The sequence below is a fragment of the Rhinoraja longicauda genome, chromosome 12 (assembly GCF_053455715.1).
Source record: "Rhinoraja longicauda isolate Sanriku21f chromosome 12, sRhiLon1.1, whole genome shotgun sequence".
NCBI classification, from domain to species: domain Eukaryota; kingdom Metazoa; phylum Chordata; class Chondrichthyes; order Rajiformes; family Arhynchobatidae; genus Rhinoraja; species Rhinoraja longicauda.
This window is the reverse complement of record NC_135964.1, coordinates 15,757,758-15,771,087: the sequence shown is the minus strand read 5'-3', so window position 1 is coordinate 15,771,087 and position 13,330 is coordinate 15,757,758. Positions and strand designations below refer to the sequence as shown.

The 13,330-nt window shown below is 45.8% G+C and overlaps 1 protein-coding gene across 5 annotated transcripts in view; it reads left to right on the top strand.

Moving 5' to 3' along the window:
- The window catches only part of zbtb20 (zinc finger and BTB domain containing 20), a 230,607-nt gene that overhangs the window by 171,921 nt on the left and 45,356 nt on the right, over positions 1–13,330 (top strand). The window contains exon 6 of one of the 5 annotated variants that reach the window (XM_078409121.1): positions 9,412–9,450. The exons of the other annotated variants lie outside the window; for them this stretch is intronic. The gene's annotated coding sequence lies outside the window, so the exon portion shown is untranslated. The remainder of the gene's footprint in view (positions 1–9,411; positions 9,451–13,330) is intronic. 5 annotated transcript variants of the gene reach the window in all.

Sequence of the window (13,330 nt, the reverse complement as noted above, 5' to 3'; positions counted from 1 at the left end):
CAGTGCCCTCCATAAATGTTTGGGACAAAGACCCATCATTTATTTATTTGCCTCTGTACCCCACAATTTGAGATTTGTAATAGAAAAAATCACATGTGGTTAAAGTGCACATTGTCAGATTTTAATAAAGGCCATTTTTAAACATTTTGGTCTCACCATGTAGAAATTACAGCAGTGTTTATACATAGCCCCCCATTTCAGGGCACCATAATGTTTGGGACACAACAATGTCATGTAAATAAAAGTAGTCATGTTTAGTATTTTGTTGCACATCCTTTGCATGCAATGACTGCTTGAAGTTTGCGATTCATGGACATCACCAGTTGCTGGGTGTCTTCTCTGGTAATGCTCTGCCAGGCCTGTATTGCAGCCATCTTTAGCTTATGCTTGTTTTGGGGGCTAGTCCCCTTCAGTTTTCTCTTCAGCATATAAAAGGCATGCTCAATTGGGTTCAGATCAGGTGATTGACCTAGCCACTCAAGAATTGACCATTTTTTAGCTTTGAAAAACTCCTTTGTTGCTTTAGCAGTATGTTTGGGATCATTGTCTTGCTGTAGAATGAACCGCTGGCCAATGAGTTTTGAGGCATTTGTTTGAACTTGAGCAGATAGGATGTGTCTATACACTTCAGAATTCATTATGCTACTACCATCAGCAGTTGAACCATCAATGAAGATAAGTGAGCCAGTACTTTCAGCAGCCATACATGCCCAGGCCATAACACCCCCACCACCGTGTTTCACAGATGAGGTGGTATGCTTTGGATCTTGGGCAGTTCCTTCTCTCCTCCATACTTTGCTCTTGCCATCACTCTGATATAAGTTGATCTTCCTCTCATCTGTCCACAAGACCTTTTTCCAGAACTGCGGTTGCTCTTTTAAGTGCTTCTTGGCAAACTGTAACCTGGCCATCCTATTTTTGCGGCTAACCAGTGGTTTGCATCTTGCAGTGTAGCCTCTGTATTTCTGTTCATGAAGTCTTCTGCGGACAGTGGTCATTGACAAATCCACACCTGACTCCTGAAGAGTGTTTCTGACCAGTCAAACAGGTGTTTGGGGATTTTTCTTTATTATAGAGAGAATTCTTCTGTCATCAACTGTGGAGGTCTTCCTTGGCCTGCCAGTCCTTTTGCGATTAGTAAGCTCACCAGTGCTCTCTTCTTAATGATGATGTAGGAGCCATTTGTGTTTGTACTAGCTGTTTTTGGCATATTATATTTTGTATCTTGCTGTCTTATTTTTGGACACTTGGGGGTTGTCGTGAGATAAATACATATATGTGCATAATGAGGAGGAGCCAGAACTAGGTATTATACCTGGAAATGCTGAGATGGGAGGGGCAGACACGGAGGAGTATGGCGAGATATAGCTTACAGACCTGTGACGAGAGAAAAGTTTGGATAGATACAGATCTGTTTGTATTACTTCTTCAATAAACGACTAATTAAACTGAAACGTCTTTAAGATCTCTCTGTTGGGGGCTCTGCGTGAAGATCGTTCACCCCTACCCTCTGTGAAATAAGACAATTGGAAAGGACTTTATTGGAAAAGGACTGAAGTTGCCATTACAGTTGATTTTGGTAAGCCTAAGGTTTGGCTGATGTCTCTAACAGTTTTATTCTTGGTTCTCAGTCTCATAATGGCTTATTTGACTTTCATTGGCAGAACTTTGGTCCTCATGTTGATAAACAGCAATAAAAGTTTCCAAAGGTGATGGAAAGACTGGAGGAAAGACTAGGTGCTGAGAGCTCTCTTATACCTGCTTAAACACACCTGAGCAATTACAATTACAAACACCTGTGAAGCCATGTGTCCCAAACATTATGGTGCCCTGAACTGGTGGGGGGGACTATGTATAAGCATTGCTGTAATTACTACATGGTGAAACCAAAATGTATAAAAATGGCCTTTCTTAAAATCTGACGATGTGTACTTTAATCACATGTGATTTTTTTATTTTACAAATCTCAAATTGTGTAGTACAGAGGCAAATAAATAAATGGTGGATCTTTGTCCCAAACATTATGGAGGGCATTGTATATTGGTTCTCATTATGTGATGCTTGTATCTGGTTTTCCTGCAGGTGGTGCTGTGATAGTCATATTTAATGTTAAAAAGGTGTTAGACTGTTACCCACAGACTCACAGTAGTTGTAATTTCCTGATGAGAGAATGGCATAACAGTTTGTAGCTCGATCATTGCTCAATGCTTTCTGAAAATAAGTTAGACAGAAAGATAAGCTGATAAAGAGATTAAATGCAATGATGGTTTTATGTATTCTTCCATATATGTGATCAGATCATTAATTAGCCACCTTGCTTTATTCTATCACTTTGCCCATCTTTAACTTTTGGATGTATACATGGTTTATTCCTTCTGGAATGAAGTTTTTTTATTTCAAAAAAGGTTCTATTAGTCTTCCACATTGGTTGCATCTTCACGAAATTGAAGTGATCAGTTTTGACTGATTTAAGTTTTCAATCATTTTACTGAAACTACTCCATATAAAACTCTAGGATTAACTAAAGCTTCTTGAATATATAGTTTCACAAGCTAACTAAAATGTGCTTCCTAACATGATATCAGATACATGCTCACAAGAGACTAGCTTTAATATAAAACCAAAGCTTGACACAAAAAGCTGGAGTAACTCAGCGGGCCAGGCAGTATCTTTGGAGAGAAGGAATGGGTGATGTTTCGGGTTGAGACCCTTCTTCAGACTATATAAAAAAACATTCTGGCTACAGTATTAACAAGCTGAGCATTTATTTGTATGTTTCTAGGTCCTACAGTCAGAGCTTGAGGAACCTGGAAGTTAAAAAGCACATCCTCAGAGGAAATTGTCCCTTGATTATTCCCAGTGCGAGTGAATTTAGGAGTAGCAGGATAATATATGCGTTCATATGAAGCTAGAGAAATAATGCATGAGAGAAGCACCTGGAATATTGGGACCTATTCTATTTATCCAAATTAGCAAATTAATCCTCAACAGGTCCAGGACTGGTGCTCTCAGATGAAATCCTAATCTAAGAGAAGGTTTAAGCTAATTTTGTGAGTATTCACCAGGATAGAGAAGAGTAGAGAAACATAAGGAAGCATGAGAAGCAAATAGAGTTATAATTCTGGAATACAGTGGATGGAATTAGATGGCAGAAGTGCAAAGTAGTCTAAAATGAGATGTGTGTGTGTACATAAAGGCACGGAGCGTAGGAAATGAGTTTGCTGATCTAAAATATAGTGATAAGGGGGGGACCAAGTAAAAGTTTGCACACAAATCTTTTGATGTCAGGAAAAATTGGGTATTTTTAATGTAGCCAGAACTGTTCATATTAAATGTAATAATATTGCGTTAGTCCAACCTTGTGTCTGAAGAGGAGGCTTGACCCAAAACGTCACTTATTCCTTTTCTCCAGAGATGCTGTCTGACCCGCTGAGTTACTCCAGCGTTTTGTGTCTATCTTGTGTCAGATTTCTTGGACATTCGGAAACACTTTTATTTGGCTTTTGTAGGTCAAGAATGTATTGCAAATTCCAGATTCAGTGTAGTTTTAAAAACATAATTAACCATTTAACTTAGATAATTATTAAAACTGATTAGCTTAATTCATTCAAGATGCAACTTTACCTAAGCCCAATCGTACATTTTATAACAAGCTTATTACAGGGGGAATAAACCATCTATATGTCTAAAGTTAAATAATAATTTTTTTAGTTTATTAGTATCGGAAAAAGTGTCTAAAATTGCATTTGATATGCTGAACCTTAACACGCTGGTAAAGTCTTAGTTGGCTCATTTGCTTGAGAAAGGATGTGAAAACCATACAGAGATTGTAACAAAGATTTAGATTTACTAGAATAGTACCAGGGAATTGATTTATGTGAAGCTGCTGGAGAAAAAGAAGCTTGTTTGTGCCGAGAATGTTAAAATTGCCTGATAGGACTGGTAAAATCATCTTCAATGTCCCAAATCATGAATAGTTTAAGAGTAAATAAAGGAGAAACTATTTCCAGTGGTAAAGGGTTGATAATCAGAGGACGTGGGCTTAAGGAGACGGGCAGAAGCAACATGAATCTCTTTAACTTTTTTTTACTTTTAGAATTCTAACTAGGCAAGTTGAAGTTTCGGGAAAGAGATGAGCAGAATTAATTTGATAGCTGTTTCAAAGAGGCAATACAAGCATTGTGGTTTGAGTGGCCACCATTCTGTTTCAGTTCATGATTCTGTCGGTCAAGAGACTTATGTCGTTAATTGTCTTATGTCTCAACACAAAACAATAAAATTCTTACTTGCAGCAGCATCAAGTCCTGTAAACACAATAAAGAGATAATGTATAATAAACTAATTCAATAAATTAACAACCCCAGTACTAGTGTAAAATATCAATCTCTCAATAGATATTGTCATAATGGACCCTCATTACCTTCTTCCCTTTCCTTTTCCTTTTGTCCTTTCATTTTTTTTCGGTCTCTGATTTCTTGACCCTGTTTGGCCCTTTCCCAGCCACAACATTTCCAATCCCCTGTTTCCCCCTGCTTTCTCTTCCTCCACTACTCCAGTCCCTTTCCCTTTCTTCCCACAATTTCTTGTTCGCAGCAGGACTAATAAAAATATATAGTATGTTAACTTAGTAAGTTACCATTATTTTGTTCGTTTATCCAATTCATACCTATCATCAAATCTGCTTTAACATGAGCCCCATGCATTGTCTTGAATCTCTGTATGCAAGCCGACAGAAGATTGAACGTCATTTGAATATGTTCCTCGTGTATAGTCGGCAGTTAATTCTCCTCTAGTTTAATTTAGTACTGTCATACTGTGGCGGCTCCCAAGGGTTGGGCCATACCACTACCGACCCCTCGGCACGGGAATGGACCAGTCCAGGGGGGCGGTCCGGTATTACGTATATAAGAACAAGGTTTTGGGCGCGAAGCCATTCCAGCAGACTCGACCGGTCTGATAACTGAGGAATAATAAAACAGAACGTCCCGAAATACCCGGCTTCTCGCCTTTATTTCGGGCCTCTTCCGACGCGCCACATTGGTGACCTCGACGGTCCATTCATACTAGGATGGACAAATGATGGATAGCCGACCGTCCATCCGGCTCGCAGGCCGACCAGGCCGCAGCTGTCGACGCGGTAGCCATCAAGCTCCCGACTTTCTGGACCACCCGGGCTCACGTTTGGTTTTACCAAGCGGAGGCCCAATTCCAGCTGCGGGGCATCACAACAGATGATACCCGTTTTTTCCACCTGGTGGGAGCCCTTGACCAGGACACGGCCGAAGAGGTAACGGAGTTCCTCCAGGACCTACCGGCCCACGATAAGTATAAAGCCCTTAAGGAGCTGCTGCTCCAAACCTACGGGCTAACCCGAATGGAGCGGGCCGAAAGGCTCCTCCACATGTCAGGCCTCAGTGACCGGCGCCCATCTAGCCTCCTGAAGGAGATGGTTGCGTTGCTCGACGGGCACAGACCATGCCTGATGTTTGAGTACACTTACCTGCACATGATGCCGGCCGACATTCGCCTGGGCATCCCCACTCCACATGGTCCCCAAGGCAAACGGGGGCTGGAGACCTTGCGGGGATTATGGGCGGCTGAACGTCGCTACCACCGAGGACCGATACCCCATGCCCCACATCCAGGACTTCAACGCCCATTTGGCCGGGGCCACGATATTCTCGAAGGTGGATCTGGTGCAAGGCTACAACCAGATCCCGGTCCGCCCGGAGGATGTGCCCAAGACGGCAATCATCACGCCGTTCGGACTGTACGAGTTCATACGGATGCCGTTCGGCATCAAGAACGGCGCGCAGGCATTCCAACGGCTAATGGACGGCGTGTGTCGCGGGTTGGATTTCCTGTTCGTCTACCTCGACGACATCTTGGTAGCCAGCCGCTCGCGGCAGGAGCACTGTGCCCACCTCCGGCAGCTCTTCCAGCGGCTCAGCGAGCACAGGTTGGCTATCAACCTCGCCAAGTGCCGCTTTGGCGTGGCCACAATTTACTTTCTCGGCCACCGTGTGTCTTCGCAAGGCGCGGTTCCTCTGCCGGACAAAGTCGACGCCATCCGCCGATTTCCCCGTCCGTCCTCGGTGCGCGGTCTGCAGGAGTTCGTCGGCATGGTGGCGTTTTACCACCGGTTCCTGCCTTCCGCGGCCCACATCATGCGGCCGCTATACGAGCTGCTGGTGGGGAAGCGTAAAAACATCGTGTGGACCGACGACGCGGTAACGGCCTTCGACGGCGCGAAGGAGGCCCTGGCTCGGGCTGTGCTGCTGGTTCACCCACGGGAGGATGCCCCGACAGCCCTTACGGTGGACGCCTCAGAGTCGGCGGTTGGTGCCGTGCTTGAGCAACTGACGGACGGGGGTTGGCGCCCCCTGGCCTTCTTCAGCCGGCACCTCAACAACGCCCAGAGGAAATACAGCGCATTTGACCGCGAGCTCCTAGCTCTGTACCTGGCCATGCGCCACTTCCGCTATTTCCTGGAGGGCCGCCCGTTCACCGCATATACGGACCACAAGCCGCTCACGTTCGCCCTGGCAAAGGTCTCCGACCCGTGGTCCGCCCGACAGCAGCGCCATTTGGCGTACATCTCGGAGTTCACCACCTCCATCCGCTTCATCGAGGGGAAGGAAAACCGGGTGGCCGACGTGTTGTCTCGCCCCGCCATCAATGCCGTTTTAGAAGTGGCGCCCGGCATTGATTATTCTGCCCTGGCGGAGGCCCAGCTAACGGACGGGGAGATGCCCACCTACCGGACTGCCATCTCTGGCCTCCGCCTTGAGGATGTCCCCCTCGGCCCCGGAGGAGCGACGATACTGTGCGATGTGTCGGCAGGTCAGCCGCGCCCCATCGTTCCGGCCACATGGCGCCGGAGGGTGTTCGACGTGGTCCACGGGCTGGCTCACCCATCCATACGGGCGACGACCGCACTGGTAGCTGCGCGGTTCATGTGGCACGGTCTGCGCAAGCAGGTTGGCCACTGGGCCCGCTCCTGCATTCCGTGCCAGATGGCGAAGATCCAACGCCACGTCCGGGCGCCACTCCAGGAGATCGGTCTACCCTGCCGGCGTTTCGACCACCTGCACGTGGACATTGTGGGCCCTCTCCCACCGTCCCGGGGCATCACACACCTCACGGTGGTGGACCGCTTCACACGGTGGCCGGAGGCCATACCGCTGGCCGACACAGCCACAGCTACATGCGTTCGTGCGTTAGCCGCGCACTGGATCGCTCGCTTTGGGGTGCCGGTGGTCATCTCATCGGACCGGGGGCCACAGTTCACCTCTGAGCTGTGGTCGGCCATGGCCCACCTGTTGGGCGTGCAGCTGCACCACACCACGGCCTATCACCCGCAGGCAAACGGCCTGGTGGAGAGGTTCCACCGGCAGCTGAAGGCAGCGTTGAAGGCGCGACTCGCCGGCCCCGACTGGATGGACGAGCTACCATGGGTCTTGCTGGGCATCCGGACTGCGCCCAAGGAGGACCTGGCTTCGTCATCCGCGGAGCTCGTATTCGGGTCCCCGCTCACGGTGCCTGGGGAGTTCGTGCCCTCGTTGCCGGGGCGAGAGGAACCGCCCTCATCCACCCTACAGCACCTCCGAGAGCGAGTTGGCATGCTCGCACCCGTGCCGACGTCCCGCCATGGGACATTCCGCCCTTACGTGCCATCGGCCCTCCGGGACTGCGCCTTTGGGTTCCTGCGCCGTGACGCCCACCGGATGCCACTCCAGAGGCCGTATGAGGGCCCGTACCGGGTGCTGGAGCACGGACAGACAACCTTTGTTTTGGACATGGGGGGCCGGCCGGAGGCTGTCAATTGCCCGCCTGAAGCCGGCCCACTTAGACATTGACTAACCGGTGCGGGTGGCCCACCCTCGGCCACGAGGTCGCCCACCTTTGCGGGTCCCACCACCTGTCCCTCCAACTGTGCCTCCGCCGGCCCCTCTGTCGACCGAATACCGAACGCGGTCCGGTCGGGTTGTGCGACCACCAGTGCGCTTCGTGCCTCCGGTTCTGGGGGGGGATCCTGTGGCGGCTCCCAAGGGTCGGGCCATACCACTACCGACCCCTCGGCACGGGAATGGACCAGTCCAGGGGGGGCGGTCCGGTACTACGTATATAAGGACAAGGTTTTGGGCGCGAAGCCATTCCAGCAGACTCGACCGGTCTGATAACTGAGGAATAATAAAACAGAACGTCCCGAAATACCCGGCTTCTCGCCTTTATTTCGGGCCTCTTCCGACGCGCCACAATACCCTAATTCCATTCTTTGGTATTCACCCCACTAAACAACTGGATTTTTTAATTATGCCTTCTCTTCTCTTTCTTCCTTTGCCTGTTATGTCTCTTTGTGAAGCAGTTCATCTTCTATCTGATTTGCTCTTGCCTTCCACAAATACCAGTTTTGGTCTTAATTCCAATTTTTAAGTACCTAGGGCAATTATTCTATCTAATTGTTTATACACATTATGCAAATGGAACCCATATTTAAAACTATCTGACTTTTTCATATTCAACAGGCTTGTTTACCAAAATATTGTTCATGTTAGCTATATGTATTACTATGGCCTCAGGGGAATAACAACATGGAAATCCACCGGGTGGCGGCTTCTGCAATGATGGCCTCGCCAACAGTCTGTCTGTTTTTTCGTCTTTTTTGTTACTTTTAGTATGTTTTAAAAGTTTGTGTTAATGTTCTCTGGTTTGTTTTATGTGGGGGGTGGGGGAGGGAATCGGGGGAAACTGTTTTTCAATCTCTTACCTTGCCGGAGATGTGATTGTTTTCCGGATCGTATCTCCGGTCGCTCTGCGGCCTAACATGGAGCTGGAGGCCTTGCTCAGGACTGACTTTGAGCCCCACCGCGGGGCCGTGGACTTACCATCAGAGCGTGCGATCCCTTGCCTGGGATCAACGCTCCAACTGTGGCCTGCGGACCTTAATATCGAGGAGTTCGCAGTCTCGGGTAGAGACCGACATCGGGAGCTCCAAATCACAGAACGTTTTCGACCAGCCCCGACCCGGGATAGATCGCCCGGCTCGGGGGAGGAGATTTCCCCCCGATGCAGGAGCTTGATCACCCTTGGTCACCCCGATTTGGAGGTCAAGATCGTTCCGTCAACTGAAGGCTCGCGGCCCCCGACCGCGGTAGAACAAAGAAGGGAAGAGATTGAACTTTTTTTCGCCTTCCATCACAGTGAGGAATGTGGAGGAGTCACTGTGGTGGATGTTCATGTCAAAATGTATTTTGTGTGTTCTGTTGCTTTTAATTGGTATGTATGTATGGCAAAACAAGTTCCTCGTATGCTTGGCTAATAAAGTATGATCATGATTATGATCCAACTTAATCTAGAATTTTGATGACCTCTTATACTAATTACGTGTTTTTGGAATTGAATATTTAGAAAAATAACGCTTGGAAAGATTAGATTTACATGCATGAGGTATGTACTTTTTTAGTTATAATCTCTGAATTTTCAAGTTGAAGCTGCCAGGTTTATTGTTGTATTGTAACAATAGTCTTTCAAGTAGCATCTTTTTTTAATGTGTGACCTAATCATGGCATTTTTAATTTTTTTATTTGTAATCAGTCACCTTCAGTGGTTTGGCAAAATCAAAATGCAGCTACCACCAGTTCCTTCATGAAATGGTAAAATTAAACAGATAGGTAATAGCATTTAATGGCATTCTTTCCTTATTGGTTATATGTCGTGAACTGAATATAAATCTTGTTAAATTGATCCCATTCCAACATTGTAAAAACACAAAATAAAAGAGGCAGGTGAGGTAGCATACAGAAAGGCAGGGTTAATGTTTCAGCACATTGACCTTCTGTCAGAACTGGGAGATGTTGTAAATGAGCAGCTTATAAGGAGAAACAAAGCCAGGGAAAAAGGGTGGGGAGAAAAGAATAGAATGTTGTTGAACAGAAGATGATTAGATGACAGAAGTGATATTAGTGTGACAAAAGCAGGCGGTAAAGAGATAAATAATGATCTATCCAAGAAACAGAGGGTTGTGATGTGGGAAATGGCTGAAACTACCTGTGGAAGGTAAGGAAAAGAACCTCCATTTTGGTTCTGAAAAAGAGGAATTGGGGTGAATTTCTGGAATTGGGGGTTGTTCCCTAATGAGTGGGAAGTGCCTGGTTGAGGTGGAAAGGTATCAGCTGTTAGGTCCACATCCAGCTCCATAAAATGACTATGATCCTTCTCCCATTTCCCTCCCACATGCCCCTCCCACATGCCCCCAATACCAGGTTTGGCTGCATGGCCACTGGCTTTTCTCTTGCTGATTCTGGCTGTAGTTTTCCCATTATAGATGATAAGCATTGTTTACATTGAATTGCAAAATGGGCAGGGGGGAAATAAAGGCATATATTTGTGCCTTTCGTACATCTCAAAGGATCTTAAGTATTTTGAGATGTACAATGTCCAAAATAATTAAATGAGTAATGTCACAGCTTGCTGCCATTGATGAGTCAAAGATGCTTGACTTGTATAATACCATTGGTACCATATGTATGTAAAGAGGGAACTGTATTGAATGATTAGTAATGCCTTCCAGTGTGTCAGCAATGTTGGCCATAGTGTAAAACAGTGCCATCTGCTGGATAGTCAATAGTCGTTTATTTGTCACATACACATAAATGTGTAGTGAAATGAAACATTACCCGCAGTTAAACAATAAGACCAATAAGAATAATCAATAAAAATGCAATAACACATACAATCACAACTAACACCAAACAAAAAGAAACATCCATCACAGTGAGTCTCCTCCAGTCCCTTCTCACTGTGATGGAAGGCCAAAAATGTATTTTTCTCTTCCCTGCCGTCTTCTCCCGCGGTCAGGCTGTTGGATTTGCCACGTCGGGGCGGTCGGGGCTCCCGATATTGAAGCCCCCGCTGGGCGGTGAAAGGTCCACGGCCTATTTCAGGCCGCGCCGGACGGTGAAAGGTCCGCGGCGGGCCGACCCAAGCCCCGCATTTCGGGGCAGGCGAACACGCTGCCTCTGCCGCTGCCGGAGCTCCCGATGTCGGCCCCCATCCAGGGGCCTGCGGGCTTCCGACGTCCACGCGGCCCTCGCCGGAGCCTCCGGAGACGAATCGCAGCCGCTCCCGTAGCATCCGCAGGCAGCCAGCGCCGCAGGTGGTGAGTCCGGGCCGTGGGCTCTGCGAACCAGAGCCCCAGGTGGTCCCAGGTGAATGGCTGATGGTAGGCCGCAGCGGGAACGGAGACACGACACAGAAACAAAGGTCGCGTCTCCGTTCGGGAGAGAGAATTTTACAGTTCCCGTTCCCTCCCACCCCCCCCCCCCCCCCCCCAAACATAACATACAAACACTACACCATATTAAAACTACAATTCATACAAAAACAACAAAAAACACAAAAGACAGACGGACTGCAGGCAAGCCGCAGCTGCGACGGCAGCGCTGGCTCCTCGAGCAAGATTGTTGTTATTATTGGCTATTTAAGGTCACAATGCCAGCCATCTTAGAGCATTGGCAGCTTCAACATGTGCAGGTCACCTGATAATTTAATAATAACAACTAAAAAAAGGCATAATTTAGATTTGTATATAAGGGCATATGTCATCCTCACAAAGGTTATGTAAGTGTAAATTTGAGGAGGATCTGTTGTATCATTGTGTAAACAGTAAAATGCATCTGTCTGTATATGGCCCGTTGTGTCCTGATTGTCTTTTAGTAGGGTGAGAGAGAGTGATAACTCATTGGTCTTGTTTCCTCAAAGTGTTCTGATATTCACTATGCCATGATGTATAATGAGGTCAATGACAATTTAATTATTGATCATTTTGAATTTGTTTGAAAATTGGGTAAGGTACTTTGCTAAGATATTCTATTAAGAAATGCCTCATTCATATCAAGTCAATTCACAGAAAAACTGGTAACTGAGATTGCTTTTACATGATTGGATGGTAGGAAGCAATCACGGTGATGAAAACTGTGGAGATGATTATAGGACTTTTATTGCCATCAGCATTTTGGGAAGTATATTATAGTTCAGAAGCTCACACAAAGTTCATTATATCATCTGCAGCAGGCAAATCACAGGCACCAAATAGGATTCTGTGGAATTCAAATCTTGGATTTATAGTTATGATGATATTGTTGTGAATACCTCACATTTTGCAAATCAGTTAATGATTTAGATAAGGAAAAGCCTGGAATATGCTAGTAAATGCTGGCATTTTGCTAAGAAAATGTAAATGTGGATGCAAGGAAACAAAAATAGTAAGGTAATGTTTTTCAATATATTTATATTTTACTTCATATTTTTAACATTAAATGTTTTCAGTGTATCCTTAATTTTTTTTTAAATTTTCAAACTTTTAATTTTCATAATTTTTATAAATTTCTGAATGTCAGTTTTTTAATGCATTTTCTCTATCTGGGCATTGAAGCGAAGATGAACTTTTATTGCCCATCTCTAAATATCTAAGATAAGGCAGGGATGTTCTGCTGCCTTGAACTGTTGCAGGTAAAGGTTCTCCCACGATGTTGTTAGGTAGGAAGTTCCAGTGTTTAGACCCAATGGCGATGACGGACCAGCAAAATATTTCCAAGTCAGGATGGTGAACTGAATAGAACAAGCAGATTGTGGTGCCTGCTGCCTTTCTCCTTGAGGGTAGAGATCTCTGGTTTGGACGATGCTGTTGGAATTGGCTAGATAAGTAACTGCATTGCATTTTGTGAACAGTACAGTCTGGCCGTGTGGTGGATTCAGAAACATTTAAAACTCCTGAGAATGCAGAGGAAAGGCTTTCCCAACTGTCAGGGAATTTGGGGTGCAAACGTTCTCCTTTGCACTGTTTGAGATGCTACTCATTTTCCTCTCCTGCATGAATGTTCCATTATAGTTGATATAGATTTGGAAGAATCCAGTAGATCATTTAATCAGATTCCATTTAAAGCTGAACACGCTCTGTGGTATCGTTTCAGATATTTGAATGTCAGAACATTTTCACTGCTTATTGGTTAATATTCATAAGCAAGAAATTAGATCATCTTTTTCCTAACTGTGGAGTATTAAAGTCTATGGTAATATGCCCGGAACCACTTTTCTGAGATCATTTTTTTCAGAATAGACTCTGAAATCAAAAGTGATTGTTTTTCTCAGTGACCCATGTAGTTAAATTGCTCAAATGAGACATTACTGAAATTCCTCAACCATGTTTTATTTTGCTTCAGTTTTATCATCCGTGTAAAACTGATGTACATTGGGATAAAATTCATTAGGTACTTGCGGGTGCAAGCATCATTCCATCTAAGTAAGATTAAGAGTCTTTTATGAATGG